This window comes from Camelus ferus, chromosome X (genome assembly GCF_009834535.1).
Source record: "Camelus ferus isolate YT-003-E chromosome X, BCGSAC_Cfer_1.0, whole genome shotgun sequence".
NCBI classification, from domain to species: Eukaryota; Metazoa; Chordata; class Mammalia; order Artiodactyla; family Camelidae; genus Camelus; species Camelus ferus.
The window spans coordinates 4303757-4324843 of record NC_045732.1 but is presented as its reverse complement, the minus strand read 5'-3'; the positions used below and the strand labels follow the sequence as shown (position 1 = coordinate 4324843).

Here is a 21087-nt window from a genome sequence, read left to right as displayed (position 1 = left end):
GGCGCGATCTGCTTGCAGACAGGTGCTGGGAGCAGCACAGATGAAGGTGCCAATGGAGGGCCTCTGGAAACAGCAAGCTGAGCTTCCAAAACAGGGCGAAGGCAGAAAGACGTCACATTAAGAGCACACAGTATCCAGGAGAACACCACCCCCCTTTTTTTTTAAATCTGCTTTTTGCCTGTTCTATTTTCTATTACCCTTTTAATTTTACTTCTTAAACAATTATATATACTCCCAGTTTTAATCCCTTTTAAATTTTTTAAAAATATTTTTATTATTGTTATTTTTAAAACTGTATATCATTTCATTTTTATTTCTCTTTGTTTTGATGTCCTGTTATTGATTATACACAGGTTTCAAATACATTTTTACCTATTTTCTACTTTTTTAAAGGTTTTTAAAAGATGTCTCACCCGATTGCTATTCTGCTTCAACTGGCTCTTCTATTATTCATTATACACTGTTTTCAAAACTCTTTTTCTCCCTTCTTTTAAAATTCTCTTTCTCTCTCTCTCTGATTTTTTTAAGTGTTATTCTTACATAGGCATTAGATAGATAAATAAATAAACTCCATAAGGACCACAATAGATAACTGATACTCCATAAACCACAGTGCCAGAGAGGTATGAGCAAGATGAAGAAGTGGAGAAACAATTCCCAATTAAAAGTACAAGAGAAATCCCCTGAAAGCATGATCAATGAAACAGACATCGATAGCCTACTAGATCAAGATTTCAAAAAAGGAGTGATCAAACTGATGAAGGAACTAAAACAGATAGTGCTTAGAGATACAAAATATGTCAAAAATGAAATTGAAGCTACAAAGAAGAGCCAAGTACAATGGGTAAACTCATTGACTGAAACGAGGAATGATCTAAAAGCTGTACAAAGCTGACTAGATAATGCAGAGGAACGAATTAGTGACCTAGAAGACAGGACAATAGAAAGCACCCAATCAGAAGAGCTACAAGATAAACAAATAAAAACAAATGAAAATAGCATAAGGGACATATGGGATAATATAAAGCATGCCAATCTTTGTATAATAGGTGTTCCAGAAGGGGAAGAAAGATCAAAGGGGATTGAAAGGGTTTTTGAAGAAATCATGACTGAAAACTTCCCAAACTTAAAGAAGGAATCAGATATCCAAGTACAGGAATCTCAGAGGGTCCCAAACAAGAAGAACCCAAATAGACGCACATGAAGACATATCATAATCAATATGGCCAGAGTAATGGATAAAGCAATGATCCTAAACACAGCAAGAGAAAAGCAGAGTGAATTACAAGGGAACCCCCAACAGGCTCTTAACTGATTTCTCTACTGAAACAGTACAGGCCAGAAGGGAGTGGCAAGATATATTCAAAGTCATGAAAGAAAAAAAGATGCAGCCTAGGATACTTTATTCAGTAAGGCTATCCTTTAGGATAGAAGGAGACATAAAGAATTTCACAGACAAGAAAAAGCTACAAGAGTTTAGCAACACTAAACCCATGCTAAAAGAAATATTGAAAGGTCTACTCTAAATAGAAAAGCAGCAGGATGCTACAGAAATGAGAAACACACAACTGGAAAGGTGATAACTCATGAAATACAGATAAACATGAAATTGTAAAAGCAAACATCTAAATCATTGGGAGAGGGAGGCAGGAAAATATAGAATATTTTTTTCTTTCTTTTTTAAATTTTTTGTTCTCAGTAGAATGGGTTTGAGATCATGTTACTATCAATTTAATAAAAACAGTTACAGTAATGGGCAAATAGACTTACAAAGAAGGATAACCACAAGCCAAAAACTTACAAGGGAGTCACAAAAACTAAGTAAAATCCATGATAATACAAAGGAAAATAACAAAACCACAAAAGGAAGAAGAAAGGAACAAAAAGGAAATACCAATTCAACTGCAAAGATAAGTTCAAAATGGCAATAAACACACATCTATCATTAATTACTGTAAATGTTAATGGACTAAATGCTCCAGTCAAAAGACATAGAGTGGCAGACTGGATAATAAAGCAAAAGCCTTCAATATGCTGCATACAAGAGACCCAATTTAGGGAGAAAGACACAAATAGACTGAGAGTGAAAGGAGAGAAAAGGATATTCCATTCAAATGGAAAAGCCAAAAAAGCAGGTGTTGCAGTACTGATTTCAGATAAAATAGACTTTAAAAACAAACGCCATAAAGAAAGATAAAGAAGGACATTTTATAATGATTAAAGAACTGATACATGATGAGGATATTATACTTGTTAACATATATGAACCCAATATAGGAGCACATGAGTACATAAAACAATTACTAACAGAGGTAAAGGGGGATATTGATGGGAATACAATCATAGTTGGAGATTTTTAACATCACATTAGCATCACTAGACAGATCGTCCAGACAGAAAATGAATAAGGCAACAGAGAAATAAAATAATACAATAGAAAAATTAGATTTGGTGGATATTTTCAGAGCATTACACCCCCCAAAAATAGGATATACATTGTTTTCAAGTGCACATGGAACATTTTCTAGGATTGATAATGTACTTGGGCACAAAAGAAACCTCAAAAATTTTAAGAAGATAGAAATTATCTCAAGCATCTTTACTGACCACAATGTCATGAAACTAGAAATCAACAATAGAGAAAAAAAGAACAAAAGGAAGGCATGGAGATTAAACAATATGCTATTAAAAAATCAGTGGGTCAATGAGGAAATCAAAGCTGAAGTTAAAAAATACCTTGAGACAAAAAAAATGAAAGCACAACCACACAAACTTTATGGGATCAGCAAAGGCAGTGCTAAGAGGGAAGTTTATAGCCATACAGGCCTTCCTCAAAATAGAAAAAGAATCTAAAATAAACAATTTAACACAACAGCTGAAAGAAATAGAAAAAGAAGAAGAAGAAAAAACAACCCGAAAGGCAGCAGAAGGAAGGAAATAATAAAGGATAGGAAGGAAACAAATAAAATACAGATTTAAAAACAACATAGAAAAATCAATCAAACCAACAGCTGGTTTTTTAAAAAAGTAAATAAAATTGAAACCTCTGGCCAAACCAACAAGAAGAAAAAACAGAGAGCACAAATTAACAAAATGAGAAAGGAAAATGGAGAAATTACAACAAATAAAATAGAAATAAAGAATATCATACGAGAATACTATGAAAAACTATATGGAAACAAACTGGACTACCTAGAGGTGATGGACAAATTTCTGGAAACATACTGTCCACCAAGACTGAATCAAGAAGAAACTGACCACTTGAACAAACCGATCACTAGAAATGAAATCAAAATAGCAATAAAAACCTCCCTACAAATAAAAGTCCAGGACCGGACAACTTCACTGGGGAATTCTACCAAACATACAAAGAAGAACACATACCACTCCTTCTCAAAATATTCCAGAAGATTGAAAAGGAGGGAATATTCCCAAACTCATTCTATGAAGCCACCATCACCCTTATACAAAAAGCAGGCAAAGACACTACCAAAAAAAGAGAATTATTGGCCACTATCACTGATGAACATAGATGCCAAAATCCTCACCAAAATATTAGCAAATAGAATCCAACAACACATAAAAAAGATTATACATCATGACCAAGTGGGGTCCATCGCAGGGACACAAGGGTGATTCAACATACGCACATCAATCAATGTAATACATCACAACAACAAGAGAAAAGAAAAAAAACACATGATCATCTCAATTGATGCAGAAAAAGCATTTGATAAAATTCAACACCCATTTATGATAAAAGCTCTCACCAAAGTGGGTATAGAGGGAACATATCTCAACATCATAAAAGCTATATATGACAAACCTACAGCCAGCATAGTACTGATCGGTGAAAAACTCCAAAGCTTCCCACTAAAACCTGGGACAAGACAAGGATGCCCACTATCACCACTCCTATTCAACATAGTCTTGGAAGTCCTAGCCACAGCAATCAGGCAAGAGAGAGAAACAAAAGGGATCCAAATTGGAAAAGAAGAGGTGAAAGTGTAAGTATATGCCAACGACATGTTACTGTATATAGAAAACCCTAAAAGGTCCACACAAAAAATACTACAGCTGATTGAAGAAACAGCAAGGTAGCAGTTTACAAGATTAACATTCAAAAATGAGTGGCATTTCTTTACACTATTGACAAATCAACAGAAATAGAAATTGAAGAAACAATCGACTTTAAAATAGCACCCAAAGTAATAAAATATCTAGGAATAAATCTAACCAAGGAGGTGAAAGAATTATACACAGAAAACTATGAACCATTGATGAAGAAAATTAAAGACATTAAAAAACTGAAAGCTATCCCATGCTCTTGGATTGAAAGAATCAATATTGTTAAAATGGTCACACTGCCCAAGGCAATCTACAGATTTAATGCAATCCTTATCAAAGTACCGAGGACATATTTCACAGAACTAGAACAAATCATAATACAATTTATAGGGAACTCCAGAAGACATAGAATTGCCAAAGCATTACTGAAGGGAAACAAAGAGGCTAGAGGAATATCTCTCCCAGACTTCAGACAATACTATAGAGCTACAGTCATCAAGACAGCATGGTATTGGTACAAAAACAGACATATAGACCAATGGAACAGAATAGAAAGCCAAGAAATGAACCCACAAACTTTTGGTCAACTAATCTTCGACAAAAGAGGCAAGAATATCCAATGGAATAAAGACAGTCTCTTCAGCAAATTGTGTTGGGAAAACTGGACAACAGCATGTAAAGCAATGAAGCTAGAACACTCCCTTACACCATACACAAAAATATACTTAAAATGGATCTAAGACTCAAACACAAGACAAGATACAATAAACTTCCTAGAAGAAAATATAGGCAAAACATTATCTGACATGCATCTCAAAAATGTTCTCCTAGAACAGTCTACCCAAGCAATAGAAATAAAAGCAAGAATAAACAAATGGGACCTAATGAAAATTACAAGCATCTGCACAGCAAAAGAAACCATAAGTAAAACAAAAAGACAAGCTATGGAATGGGAGAAAATTTTTGCAAATTAAACTGACAAAGGATTGATATCCAGAATATATAAGCAGCTTATATGTCTTAATTAGAAAAAAACAAACAACTCAATCCAAAAATGGGCACAAGACCTAAACAAGCAATTCTCCAAGGAAGACATACAAATGATCAATAGGCACATGAAAAAAAATGCTCAATATCACTAATTATCAGAAATGCAAATCACAACTACAATAAGGTATCACCTCACACCATTCAGAATGGCCATCATTCAAAGATCCACAAATGACAAATGCTGGAGAGGCTGTGGAGAAAGGGGAACCCTCCTACACTGCTGGTGGGAATGCAGTTTGGTGCAGCCACTGTGGAAAACAGTATGGAGATTCCTCAAAAGACTAGGAATAGACTTACCATATGACCCAGGAATCCCACTCCTGGGCTTATATCCAGAAGGGATCCTACTTCAGGATGACACCTGCACCCCAGTGTTCATAGCAGCACTATTGATGATAGCCAAGACATGGAGACAGCCTAAATGTCCATCAACGGATGACTGGATAAAGAAGTGGTGGTATATTTATACAATGGAATACTACTCAGCCATGAAAACCGACAACATAATGCCATTTGCAGCAACATGGTTGCTCCTGGAGAATGTCATTCTACGTGAAATAAGCCAGAAAGAGAACGAAAAATACAGTATGAGATCACTCATATGTGGAATCTAAAAAAAAAAATAAAGAAAATCCCAGAAACAAAGCATAAATACAAAACAGAAATAGACTCACAGACATAGAATACAAACTTGTGGTTGCCAAGGGGCAGAGGGTGGGAAGGAATAGACTGTGATTTCAAAATGTAGAATAGATAAACAAGATTATACTGTATAGCACAGGGATATATATACGATCTTATATATAAGATATATATAAGATCTTATGGTAGCTGACAGAGAACAAAATTTGACAATGAATATATATACGTTCATGTCTAACTGAAAAACTGTGCTCTACACTGGAATTTGATACAACATTGTAAAATGATTATAAGTCAATAAAAAATGTTAAAAAACAGAAACAAAAGCATAGATAAATCCAATTTATGTTTCTGACAGGTGAACTAAATTAAGATTATTTGCTGTGGCTCTAAGTATCCCCTTAAATACTGAATTTGCCTTTAAAAACTTCTACTTAGAAATCAAAGAATACATTTCATTATTTCTTGAGAAGAAGAGGTGACCCTTAAAGTGGACTTATTTAAAACCAAAGTTCTCCCCCTTTTAATAGAAAGCATAATTTATCAAATAGCTTTAACAGAAAGAAGCAGAAAGCCAGTTTTCTTCTGGGATCTTTCAAGTATATTTATTATCACAAATCAAGGGTAGTAGGTGTTTAAATTTTTCCTTTTAAGTGTTTATTTGCCCTAGTTAACTTAGAAACAGTAATTAAGAGTTTAGCGTTTGAATCCTCCCTGATTTTAAGGGGGCAGGTATTCACAGAGTAGGAGAAAGGAAATGGCACCAGTGGTTGTACCAATGCACAAAATAGCTGGGCCAACAAAGAAGATGGAAAGAGGAAAAGGAGGCCTCAGAAGCCATTTTTTCTTACCTCATTTGTTTTTTCACCTCAATTAATTTAGAAGTGGTATTTTGCAAAGAGGTGATTGTGGGATTATGGATACATTTGGAAGACTCCCTGTACCAATTAAAATAGATGTACAATTCAGTTTGTTTTATCTTAAAGCTGTGAATTTCTAAGTTAGTTCTGAGAAAAACAAGTTTGAAGATTGAAAGTTCACCATAATGGCCACTAGAGTTCCAGATTATTCTTGGTCATATTGGCCCATTTAGTTTAAAATGTGTATGTGTAAGGTTCATAGTTCTTAAATGTAAAACCAGCTAGGATACCTGAAGGAGGACTACCCTTAGATCATTTAGATTATTGGAATCCTATTTCTCAGATTTTCCCCAAGAAAATTCCTAGGTAGTCCAATTACATTCCAAGAGGAAATGTCCCAAAGTATTAGTACACTTCTGAAAGGAAAATAATTGATTACTTCCCAAAGACAAAGCCTCAACAGCAAGGAAAGAGCCTTGAAACAGAAAGGACAAAGCCTTTCCTGATCCTGAATTAAGTTGGAGAACTCAAAATGCAAAGAGAGTGGAACCCAGAATCTGAGAGGGTCACCAAACCAACAATAGTTAGCAACTCATGGATGCCATGAGCACAAGGGCTCAGTGTGGGTACCTTGCATGGTTCCAGGGGGTCACTTCTGTCAGATCCTACTTCTGACACCATAACTGTCAATTCTAAAAAATAAAATGTCCAGTTATCTCACCAGCACAATGAGTCCATTTGAGAATAGCCTGAGGAATTGCAATTTGGGAAATGTAAGCCATGATGGGCCATAAGCAAATTGAAATAACAAAGGATAGAAGCTTGCTTTTATAGAGAAAAGGAGGAATTATCAGGGACTGTTTTAAATGAAAGTTCATTGGAGGAAAGTAAGAGTTAAGGGAGGTGATGGATTCTCATTGGTTGAGCTGTTGTATTTTTCATTGGCTAAGCTTACTGCTGGGCAAGAAGAAAGTCTCCCTTCCTTTTCCTGGGGTAGTAATGTAGCAACCTTCATCCTTGAGATGCAAGATACAGTTCTTCCTGTCTAGGGTAATTGATTATGAGTGGTACGGTGTGAGCTCCCTCTACAGGCCCTCCCAGATCAAATTTTAGTTAATATTTCCGTTATTTTTTTGTTATTTTTTTAAACAGTTTTTATTGATTTATAATCATTTTACAATGTTGTGTCAAATTCCAGTGTAAAGCACAATTTTTAGTTATACATAAACATATATATATATTCATTGTCACATTTTGTTCTCTATGAGCTACCATAAGATTTTGTATGTGTTTCCCTGTGCTATACAGTATAATCTTGTTTATCTATTCTACATTTTGAAATCACAGTCTATCCCTTCCCACCCACCACCCACCGCCCCCTTGGCAACCACAAGTTTGTATTCTGTGTCTATGAGTCTGTTTCTGTTTTGTATTTATGTTTTGTTTTTCATTTTGTTTTGTTTTGCTTTGTTTTGTTTTGTTTCTCAGAATCCACATATAAGCAATCTCATATGGTATTTTTCTTTCTCTTTCTGGCTAACTTCACTTAGAATGATATTCTCCAGGAGCATCCATGTTGCTCCAAATGGCATTATGTTGTCGGTTTTCATGGCTGAGTAGTATTCCGTTGTATAAATATACCACCACTTCTTTATCCAGCCATCTGTTGATGGACATTTAGGCTATTTCCATGTCTTGGCTATTGTAAATAGTGCTGCTATGAACATTGGGGTGCAGGTGTCATTTTGATGTAGGGTCCCTTCTGGATATACACCCAGGAGTGGGATTCCTAGGCCATATGGTAAGTCTATTCCTAGTCTTTTGAGGAATCTCCATACTGTTTTCCATAGTGGCTGCACCAAACTGCATTCCCACCAGCAGTGTAGGAGGGTTCCCTTTTCTCCACAGCCTCTCCAGCATTTTTCACTTGTGGATTTTTGAATGATGGCCATTCTGACTGGTGTGAGGTGATACCTCATTGTAGTTTTGATTTGCATTTCTCTGATAATTAGTGATAGTGGGCATTTTTTCATATGCCTATTGATCATTTGTATGTCTTCCTTGGAGAATTGCTTGTTTAGGACTTTTGCACATCTTTGGATTATGTTGTTTGTTTTTTTTTCTATTAAGTCATATGATCTGCTTCTATATTCTGGAGATCAAGCTTTTGTTGGTTTCATTTGCAAAAATTTTCTCCCATTCCATAGCTTGTCTTTTTGTTTTACTTATGGTTTCTTTTGCTGTGCAGAAGCTTGTAATTTTCATTAGGTCCCATTTGTTTATTCTTGCTTTTATTTCTATTGCTTGGGTAGACTGTTCTAGGAGAACTTTTTGAGATGTATGTCAGATAATGTTTTGCCTATATTTTCTTCTAGAAAGTTTATTGTATCTTGTCTTATGTTTGAGTCTTTGATCCATTTTAAGTTTATTTTTGTGTATGGTGTAAGGGAGTGTTCCAGCTTCATTGATTTACATGCTACGGTCCAGTTTTCCCAACAGCATTTGCTGAAGAGACTATCTTTATTCCATTGGATATTCTTGCCTGTTTTGTCGAAGATTAGTTGACCAAAAGTTTGTGGGTTCATTTCTGGGCTCTCTATTCTGTTCCATTGGCCTGTATGTCTGTTTTTGTACCAATATCATGAAGGTTTCCTTTATTAATTTTCACAATATTAAGTGCTTACTATGTATTAAGCACTGTCCTAGACATTTCTCTACTTACCAAGTTATAGGATCATCACACACAGAAAATCATTATCTTAATTTTCCATATGGTGAAACTGAGGCTCAGAGGAATGGAGTAATTTACATGGTCACATAGCTGACAATTGATAAAGTTGTGAATTTCCCCCTACTATTAGATTGAACCATATGAAATTGCTATTTTTTTCAATAATGGTCTAATATTGGCAATTGCATGTGATTCAAACTAATAGAATGTCAACTCCTTGAGGCCAGGAATCTTTCTGCTTTCTTCGCTGTTATAGCTCCATAGCCTTAACTAGTGCTTGACCTATTAGGGAATCAATACATATTTTTTGAATGAATGAATGAAAATTTTTGTTTTTATAGTCTACACTCATTCCCCTATGGTGATGTTTCCCAAACTTCAGGTATATTTTAACATCACCAAAATTTTGCCTTATCCACATGCTCATGTGCCTTTGAAAATTATCTGATGGGTACTGATAATACCCCATTAGGTAAGGGTGGAGCATATGCCACATTTTAGACACTGCTGCCCTTAACACCATCTTGGCTACAAGGAGGAATGAGAGTTAATATATAAGCCCAAAATAAAAAAAAGTACCAGAGTCGTTAAAAGGTCTTTGATGCAAAATGGTCCTAAGGGAGAACAGCAAATGAAGAAACATCTATTCAACAAAAAGTATGAAATTCAGTAAGAAAGATGAGATTTGTGCTATATATGAACCAAGATAATCCCCTCTCTTCTCTCTATCAGGTCAGAGAGGCAAGACTTCACTTCATACTCCTGAATCCAAGAACAGAAGGTTTCCTCTCCCTCCAGCCCCCAGTTAGAAGGCTTTCTTCTCAAGAGGAGCAAGATGTCAGCATTTCTCTTCCTGCTCTCCACTACTTGTTACTGAGCCCAAGTCCCAAGGCAAGTATGGTTGAGAGGTGGAGTTTTCTCTTGCCACTCAGCCTCCACTTGTTGAATGGAGACTATACTTTTGGCACAGCATGCTGAGAAGACTGGGGCACTAGTTACCTTGGCCAAGCTTGTGAGGCTGTGGTTACAAACCAGGCGAGGCTAGATGAGAGAATCACAGACTGCTGCCATTCCCCAAACAAGTGCTCATCTCCTATAGTGGAGGTGTTCCTCAGACAGAAGCTTACCATTGTCCCTACTCCTAGCTCCAGGGTCCTGTCTCAAAGATTGTGCCAGATAAAGAAGCCAATCATAAATAGAAGACTCCTAAGAAAAGAAAGATCTCAAATCAATAATTTAACTTTCCACCCTAAGACACTATAGTAAAGAACAAGTGGACTCTGAAGCAGCCAAATGGAAGAAAATATAATGATTAAAGTGAATATTAATTAGCAAAGAGAAAATCAAACCAAACACTGATTCTTTGAAAAGATCAAGAAATCAGCAAGCCTTTAGCAAGAATAACCAAGGTAAAAAGAATACTCAAATTGCTAGAATCAGAAATGAAAGAGGAGACATTACTACCAGCCTTACAGAAATAGGAAAGGATTATAAAGGATTACTATGAACAATGGTAAGGCTACAAATTAGATAACTAAAATGAAACGGACACATTCCTAAAAAGACAGAATCTAATTTAACTGAATCAAGAACTAACCAATCTGACTAGACATAAAAAATGAAGAAATTGAATAAATAATACAAAAAGTACTTACAAAGAAAATCCAAGATCCAGATGAATTCAACACTGAATTCTATCAAACATTTAAAGGAGAATTATTAACAATTATTTACAAAATCTTCCAAAAAGTGTAAGAGGAGGAAACACTTCCCAACTCAATTTATGATGCCAGCATTACTCTGATACCACATCCAGATGAACATATCACAAGAAAAGAAAACTGTAAATCAGTAACTCTATTAATATGGATGTAAAAATCCTCAACAAAGTACTAGCAAACCAAATCCAGCATCATATAAAAATAAATATAAAATATGACCTAATAGGATTTATCTCAGGAATGCAAAGTTGGTTTAACACTTGGGAATCAATTAATGTAATATTTATCAATAGAATAAAAAATAAATTCTTGTAATCTTCTCAATAGATGCTAAAAAAGTATTTAACAAAAGTCAACATATTTTCATGATAAAAACACTCAACAAACTAGGAATGGAAGTGACTTACTTAACCTTAATATGAAACACCCACAGCTAACTTCATACTTAATAAAGAAAGGCTAGATATTTTCCTGTAAGACAGTGATGTCTTGTCAGACCACTTCTATTCAACATTGTGCTGGAAGTTCTAACCAGGGCAACTAGGCAAGAGAATGAAATAAAAGTCACCCATATTGGAAAGGAAGAAATAAAACTCTCCCTATTCAGAGATGCTTTTTTATATATGAGAAATCCACTAAAAAATCTAAAATAAAAACTAATAAACATGTTCAGCAAGGTTACAGGATAAAAGATCGATATACAGAGGTTGTATTTCTGTAATTCTTGCAATGAAAAAATTGGAAATGAAATTAAAAAAATGATCCTATTTGCAGTAACATCAAAAAAAGTTTATGATTAAATTTAACAAAACAATGCAAAGCCAATGTGAAAACTACAAAACATTGTTGAAAGAAATTAAAGATCCACATAATTGAAAAAAAATCCTATGATAATGAACAGGAAGTCTTAACATTGTTAAGATGTCAATGCTCCCAAGGTTATCCACAGATTCAATGCAATCACTATCAGAATCCCAGCTGACTGTAGTAAGAACTAGACAGGGTGATTCTAAAATTCATATGGATTGCAAGGGATCCAGAATGGTCAAAACAATTTTGAAAAAAAAAAATGAAGAGCTTGCAATTTCTGATTTTTAAATTTACTACAAAACAACTAATCAAGAGAGTGTGTCACTGGCACAAGGATAGATGTATAGATCAACAAAATAAAATTGAGAGTCCAGAAATAAAAACATCTATATTCAACTAGTTTTAAACAATGGTACCAAACCATCCAATGAGGGAAAAATAGTCTTCTCAACAAATGGTTCTGGGACAGACATTTGCAAAAGAATGATGTTGGAACTTTACTTCATGTTATTTATAAGAATTAACTAAAAATGGATCAGAGACCTAAGTTTAAGAGATTAAAACTGTAGAAGTCTTAGAAGAAAACAGAAAAAGATAGAAAAGAAACCTTAATTACAGGGAGATAAGTAATTCACCTGATAAAGAATTCAAGGTAATGGTTATAAAGATTCTCACTGAACTGTGGAGAAAATGAATGAATACAGTGAGAACTTCAAAAAAGAGAAGAAATACAAAAAAGTACAAAACAGATGTCACAGAGCTGAAGGATATAACTGCACTGAAAAATGCACTGGCAGCAGATTAAGAGAAGAAGAAGAAAGGACCAGTCAACCTGAAGACAAGGCAGTGGAACTCAAAGAATCAGAGCAGCAAAAATTTTTTTGAAAGAATTTTAAAAGGTGGAGATATTTTAATGGACTTATGGTAAAACACCAAACAGACTAACAGTCACATCATAAGGCTCTCAGAAGTAGAAGGAGAGTGTGAAAGGGGTAGAAAAGTTATTTGAAGAAATAATGCCTGAAAATTTCCCTAACCTGAGTAAGGAAACATCCAGATCAAGGAATTCTAGAGAGTTCCAAAAAAAAAAAAAAAAAAAAAAAAAAAAAAAAAAAAAAAAGGGAGGGAGTGCAAAGAGGCTCACACTAATGCATATTATAATTAAAATGTCAAAGTAAAAGACAAAGAGAGAATTTTAAAAGTAGCAGGAGCAAAGTAACTTTTTATGTACAAGGAAGAAGCCCTCATAAGAATAGCAGCATACTTTTCAGCAGAAACTTTGCAGACCAGAAGGGAGTGCAGCAGTATATTCAATGTGCTAAAAGAAGAAAAAAAAAAGAGTTCACCCCAAATACTCTAGCAGGCAAAGGAATCATTCAGAAGTGAGGGGGAGATAGAGTTTTCCAGACAAGCAAAAGCTAAAGGAGCTCATTTCCACTAAACTGGCCTTACAAGAAATGTTATAGGGCCTTCTTTAAGCTGAAAACAGCAGCATTCATTAGTAACAAGAACATGTGTGAAAGACTCAATCTCACTGGAAAGGCAAAATATATAGTAAAGGTAGTGAATTAATCACTTATAAAGCTACTATGAAGGTTAAAATACCGAAGTAGTAAAAATAAAATTTATTACAATAATTATTAAGGGATATACAAGGTAAAAAAGGATCTAAAATGTGACATCAAAAACATAAAACATGGGGGAGTAATAATGTTGAACTTTACAATGAAATCAAACTTAGGTTGTTATCAATTAAAACATATTGCTACAGATAAGTGTTGTTACATGTAAGCCTCATGGTAACCAGAAAGCAAAAACCTATAGTAAATCCACAAAAGAGAAAGAGAAAGGAATATAAGTACATGACTGAAGTCATCAAATCAAATGAGAGCAAGAGAAGAAGAAAGGAACAGCAAGGAAGTACAAAAATGACCAGAAAACAATTAACAAATTGGGAATAAGGACATGCCTATGAACAATTACTTTAAATGTAAATAGACTAAATATTTTAATTAAAAAGCATAAAGTAGTTGAATGGATTTAAGGAAAAGATCTATCTATCTATATACCGCCTACAAGAGAAACTTTAGATGTGAGGACACACACAAACTGAAAGAGAAGTGATTAAAAATGATATTCCATGTAAATGGAAACCAGAATGTAGCTGGAGTAGCTATACTTAAACGAAATAGACTTTAAAACAAAAATTGTAATAAGAGACAAAGAAAAGGGTTACATGATAAAGGAATCAATCCAATAAGGAACACTATAACATTTGTAAATATTTATGCATCTAACTTAAAAGCACCTAAATATATAGGCAGATATAAACATACCAAAAGGTAGAGATGGAGAGCAATACAATAATAGTACAGAACTTTAATATCCCACTTAAAGCAATGGATACATTAAGACAGAAAATCAATAAGGAAATATGGACCTTATTCTACACAAATGGAAATCAAAAGAAAGCCAGAATAGCAATACTTACATCAGACAAATAGACTTTTAAAATAAAGACTGTTACAAGAGACGAATAAGGACCCTACATAATGATCAAGGAATCAATCATTCTCTAGGATAGATCACATACTAGGCCACAAAACAAGCCTTGGTAAATTTAAGAAAATTGAAATCATGTCAAGCATCTTTTCTGATCACAACACTATGAGGCTAGAAATCAACTACAAAAAAAGCAAGAAACACAAACACGTGGAGGCTAAACAGTAAGCTACTAAACAAGCAACAGATCACTGAAGAAATCAAAGAGGAAATAAAACAATATGTAGACACAGTGAAAACAAAAATGGGTTGATCCAAAACCTATGGGATGCAACAAAAGCAGTTCTAAGAGGGAAGAGTAAAGTGATAAAAGCTTACCTCAGGAAACACGAAAATTCTCAAATAAATAACCTAACTTTATACCTAAAGGAACTAGGGAATGAACAAGCAAAACCAAAGTTAGTAGAAGGAAATGAATCATAAAGATCAGAGCAGAAATAAATGAAATAGAGTCCAAACAATAGAAAATGTCAATGAAACTAAATGCTGGTCCTTTGAAAAGATAAACAAAATTGATACACTTTTAACCAAACTCATCAAGAAAAAAGAGAGCCCAAATCAATGAAATCAGAAATGAAAAAGTATAAGTGACAATTGGCACCACAGAAATACAAAGAATCATAAGAAACTACTGCAGACAACTATATACCAATAAAATGGACAACCTAGAAGAAATGGACAAATATCTAGAAAGGTACAATCTCCAAAGACTGAATCAGGAAGAATTAGAAAATAACAGACCAATTACCAAGAGTGAAATTGAATCAGTAATTTTAAAATTCCCAACAAATAAATGTCCAGAACCAGATAGCCTCACAGGTGAACTCTACCAAATGCTTAGAGAAGAGTTAACACCTATCCTTCTGAAACTACTCAAAAAATTTGCAAAGGAACACTTCTGAACACATTCTATGAGGCCACCATCACCCTGATACCAAAATTAGACAAAGATATCAGAAAAAATATCATGAATATTGATGCAAAAATCCTCAACAAAATAGTTGCAAACTGGATCAAACATTACACTAAAAGGATCATACACCGTGATCAAGTAGGATTTATCCCAGGGATGCAAGGATTTTTCAGTATATGCAAATCAATCAATATAATACACCACATTAACAAATTGAAGAATAAAAGCCATGTGATCAACTCAATAGATGCAGAAAAATCTTTTGACAAAATTCAATTCCATTTATGATAAAAAAAATAAGTTCCAGAAATCGTGCATAGATAGAACTTACTTCAACATAATAAAGGCCATCTATGACAAACCCACAGCTAACTTCATAGTCAATGGTGAAAAGCTGAAAGCATTCCCTCTAAGATTATGAACAAGACAAGGATGCCCACTCTCACCACTTTTATTCAGCATAGTTTTGGTAGACCTAGCTACAGTAATCAGAGAACAAAAAGAAATAAAAGGAATCCAAATTGGAAAGGGAGAAGTAAAACTGTCAGTGTTTGCAGATGACATATACTATACATAGAAAATTTTAAAGATGCCACCAGAAAACTACTAGAGGTCATCAATGAATTTGGTAAGGTTGCAGGATACAAAATTAATATGCAGAAATTTGTTGCATTTCTATACACTAACAACGAAATACTAGAAGGAGAAATTAAGGAAACATTCCCATTTACCACCACATTACAAAGAATAAATTGCCTAAGAATAAAGGAAGCAAAAGACCTCTACTTCCAAAACTATAAGATGCTGATGAAAGAAACTGAAGATGACATAAATTGATAGAAAGATACATTGTGTTCTTGGATTGGAAGAATCAGTATTGTTAAAATGACCATACTACTCATGGCAATATACAGATTCAAGACTATCTTTATCAAATTACCAATGGAATTTTTCACAGAACTAGAGCACAATTTTAAAAAAATTTGTATGGAAACACAAAAGACCCGAAATGGACAAAACAATCTTGAGAAAGAGGAATGGAGCTAGAAGAATCACATTCCCTGACTTCAGACTATACTATAAAGCTACCATAATCAAAACAGTATGGTACTAGCATAAAAACAACTACATAGATCAATGGAAAAGAATAGACAGTCCAGAAATAAGCCTATGCATATACGTTCAATTAATTTATGACAAAGGACCCAAGAATATAAAATGGGGAAAGGACAGTGTCTTCAAGAAATGGTGCTGGGAAAATTGAACAGCCACATGGAAAACAATCAAAAAATTAGTTCAAAATGGATTCAAGACTTGAATGGAAGACCTGAAATCATAAAACTACTAGAAGAAAACGTAGATAGTAGGCTCCTTGACATAGGTCTTGGAGATGATTTTTTTTTTCTAACACCAAAAGCAAAAGCAACAAAAATAGAAACATAAGTAAGGCTGCATCAAACCAGAAGTCTTCTGAACAGCAAAAGAGACCATGAACATGAAAAGGTAACCTATTGAATGGGAACAATATTTGCAAACCATCTATCTGATAAGAGGCTAATATCCAAAATAAAGAATTCATAAAACTCAGTATTAAAAATAACCACTAACAAAATAATTTAAAAATGGACAGAACTTCTGAATAGGCATTTTTTCTAAAGAAGACATACAAAAGGCCAATATGTGCATGAAAAATACTCTACATCATTAATCATCAGGAAAATGCATATCACAACCACAATGAGGTATTACCTCACATTTGTTAGAATGGCTATTATCAAAAAGACTAGCAATAACAAGTGTTGGCGAGGATGTGGAAAAAAGGAAATTCTCGTGTGCACTGCTGGTGGGAATGTAAATTGGTGCAGCCATTATAGGAAATAGTATGGAGGTTCCTCAAAAAATAAAAATAAAACTACCAAATGATCTAGCAATTTCACTTCTTGGTATTTACCCAGAGGAAAAAATCTAATTCAAAAAGATATGCACCCTCATGTTCACTGCAGTATTATTTACAATAGCCAAAATATGGAAACAACCTAAGTATGCATTAGTGGATTAATGAATAAAACTGTGATACACACACACACACACACACACACACACACACACACACACACACAGGAATATTATTCAGCCAGAAAAGAATGAAATTTTGCAATTTGTAACAACATGAAAGGACCTTGAAGGCATTATGCTAAATTAAATATGTCACACAGAGAAAGACAAATGCAGAATGATCTTTCTTATATGTGGAACCTTACTATATATATTCACTATATATAGTGAATTTTAAAAAAGAAGGGCAAGCCAGCCATCTGCAACTAGAGCCTTTCAGTTTTGCCTCCCTTCTAGTGGTGGCTCTGTTGGAGACCTCTGGCCACATTTCCTCTCATTTTCCCAGGTGGTCTATTTTTTCAGCCATTCTTTAGACTTAGGTCAGGCTCTGTGTGCTCCCAGGGCTTCAGGCTTCAGGCTTCAGTTGTCTCTTCTTAATATAAGATAGTTCAGTTGCTGATGATGCCACTTATCAGGGGAGCACTTCATAGACTTTGTATCAGAGTGCTGTTGGCATTTCTGAAAATGGTGTAGGTTATCCATTCGCTTTGAGTTTATAAGAGATGGAGTTTCCATCCTGATTTTTTTTAATGTAAAGCCTTATGCTGGATACTTTTGATGTTATCACATTGAATCCTCATACCAACCTAATGAGGAGGATGCCTTTCTCTCCATTTTACAGATGTAGAAACTGAGGCTTGGAGAGAGGAAGTGGCATGTCCAAGGTCATGTTCAGTGAGGAAGTGACTGAGTTAGGTTAGAAGTCTTGTGCCTGTAACTCTAAGATTTGAAATAAAATATAAGAAGTAGGGGAGGTGTAGTGAGGTAACCTGCTGTTCTTCTCTATTGAGCAAGAGCAAAGGGGAGAGATCTGAGTAAGGTGAGCCCCAAGAAAGAATCCATCACCATTATTATTTCCTTGTTCTTCAGGGGCTTTTAAAGCATCAGTCACCTGTGGCTCATTCCCATATAGTGAACTGCCCTATTTATCTTTCTACAGAAAGTGAAACATCTCTAAGGCAGCTCACCACCCCACTCCCCAACCCAGAACCATTTGGAGGAAAGTGGGCATTATTCCCCAGGTCTCACCAACCACAGAGCCAATTCACTTTCCCTTATCCCACTTTGTCTGGAGTGTGTGTGTGGGCAGGGGTAATGAACTACTAGATGGCTTTTCAGGCTTTTTCCAGGCCTGCATCTCAAGTCCCATCTCCCCTAGGATACCAAGTATATTGTTAGTTTCAACCATTTGCTAGCTGTGTGACTTTTGTCTTTTCTTAGTCTCTCTGCACCTCAGCTTCCTCTGTTGTAAAATGGATATAATAATAGTACCAAACTCACTGTGTTGTTGTGAAGGTTCAACTAGTTAATACTTAAGAAAATGCATAGCACAATGCCTACTATATAGCAAGCATTCAATAAATTGTAGCTGCTGATAAAAAAAGAAAGTACAACATAGTCTTAGGGATTGCTAATTGAGTGATATGATGTGCCAGGACCTGTATTATACTTAAAGGAGCAGTGTGGATGATGACTCTGGCATCAAACATCCCTGATTCAAATCCTGGATCTAAGTGTGACCTCGGGCAAGTCATCTCGCTACTCTTAGAGCCTTCTTTCCTGTATTTAAAATAGGGACCATAATATTTCTTAGTTGTGTTATGAACATTGGTGAGATTATATATATATATATATATATATATATATATATATATATATATATATATATATATATATATATATATAAATAATCATACAAAATTATATTATATATTAATTTTATATATGATTTGCCCAGTGCCTGGCTCAAAGTAAGTGCTGAAGACATATTAGTTATTATCACTCTTATTATATTAGCCATTATCTCACTTAACACTCACAAAACTTATATGGCACAGAAAGTGGATTACAAGATCTCTTGCTATTTAGAACAGTGTTCAGATTCCAAATGAGCTTGGGAATGGATAACTGTTGATCTAAGCAATTCCTTTATTATGCAATGGCACCTACGTAAAAATTAGCAAAAGATCATCTTTCATTATCTTACTTAAGGCTTCTAAGGGAGGAGTCGGGTGCAGGACAGTGGACATTGGACTTGACACCAGATGCCCAATGTCCTTGTCCTAGCTCTGCTACTCATTGCCTGTGGGACCAGGAGCCGTTGACTAGGCAAATGAAACAATGTTTCCATTGCTTTATCTTACCCAGATATATGGAATACTTCTGAGCAATATAAATCAGTTCATTCTCCTGAGTTCCACTGTGACTATCTGTAAAATAGAGCCATAAATAGTCTAGAGGAATGTAAAAGTGGTGAACTATGTAGGACTATACACACAAAGGGAGGGTCAGCAAACTTTCTTTGTAAGGGGCCAAATAGTAAATATTTTAAGCTTCTGAGGGCCATGCAGTCTCACTTGAAACTACTCATTCTGCTTTTGTAGCACAAAAGTATGCATAGAAAATATGTAAATGAATGATCGTGGCTGTTTTCTAATAAAAATTTATTTACAAAAACAGGTGGCAGGCCTTGGTTTGCTGACCCCTGATTTAGATCCTCATTATTGAGCACCAGCAATATGCTGGGTACCTGGTAACTATTGAGGATATCGAGGTAAACAAGACCCAGTATTTATCCTGGAAAAGCTCCTGGTCTTGTGAGGTAGTCAGGTATATAAATAGGTAATCAAAATTCAGGGTGATAAGTGCTCTGTAGCAGCATGGATGAGTGTTTTTGCTTTGTAACAAAGGAAGCCCCTGTAGTTGTATACTGTGGTGATGACTCTACTTCTGCCCTAGTAAGTCTTTTTGGTCCAATCAGTCTTATCAAATCCATTGATAAAGGTTTCAGCTAATAAAACCCTCTTGTTAATCTTAATTATATCACAAGTCTCATACAATAATGTTCAGAGCAAATGGGATTTTTTAAATCTACATTTTTGTGCCAATTCTTAAGTCCCCTGATAGTGAAATATAGCGTGGCAGTCTTCCCTTTTGTCAGTAGATTTCCTCTAAATGTGATAAAAGAACCAGAGGAGCACAGTGACCTGGCCTTCATACTGGTAAGCCTGACTTTACTCTTTTATTCACTAGTTATGTATATGTAGTGGGACAAGTCTCTTGGTCTTTGTCATTTTCTGTTACCTTGCTACAAGTGTGAGGGCCCAGTTAAATGGTTTACAACATCCCTTCCAGCTCTGCAGCTGTAGTTGGTGCATAAATATACAATGTGCATCTGGCATGTTTTTCACTTGAATTTTCTGTGCCTCAGTTTCAACTTGTAAAATGGTGGGTGAAGTGGGCTAAGGGAATCTCAAAAGACTCTTTGATTTTGCTTATACTTAGAGGCTAAGACTGGGACTTTTCAAGGCATATTCTTTTTGGGGATACACTTGGAGCAAATCTCAAGGGGCAGATCTATAGCTAGACGGAAACCTGAGGAAAATGAAGTAGCACATTCAGGTGAAGTCCTGAGTTCACCTGCCTAATTTGGGAAGGCTTTCTGTAGGAGAGTTATCAGGTACAGTGGTCATCTTCCACCAATTACCATCTCCCACCTTGCCCCACTCTGGGCTATGTGTCCAGATGCCTTTTAAGAAGTTTATTCTGTTCTGGTACTAACAAAGGAAGTTAAGAGACAGGCAGGCAGGCAGACTTGTGTATGGACCATCCTCT

General features: G+C 35.1%; 1 protein-coding gene across 1 annotated transcript in view; it reads left to right on the top strand.

Annotated features, from left to right (window-relative positions):
- The window catches only part of ARHGEF9 (Cdc42 guanine nucleotide exchange factor 9), a 328329-nt gene that overhangs the window by 56535 nt on the left and 250707 nt on the right, over window positions 1-21087 (top strand). Inside the window, exon 2 of the mRNA XM_032475623.1 lies at window positions 10084-10242. The gene's annotated coding sequence lies outside the window, so the exon portion shown is untranslated. The remainder of the gene's footprint in view (window positions 1-10083; window positions 10243-21087) is intronic.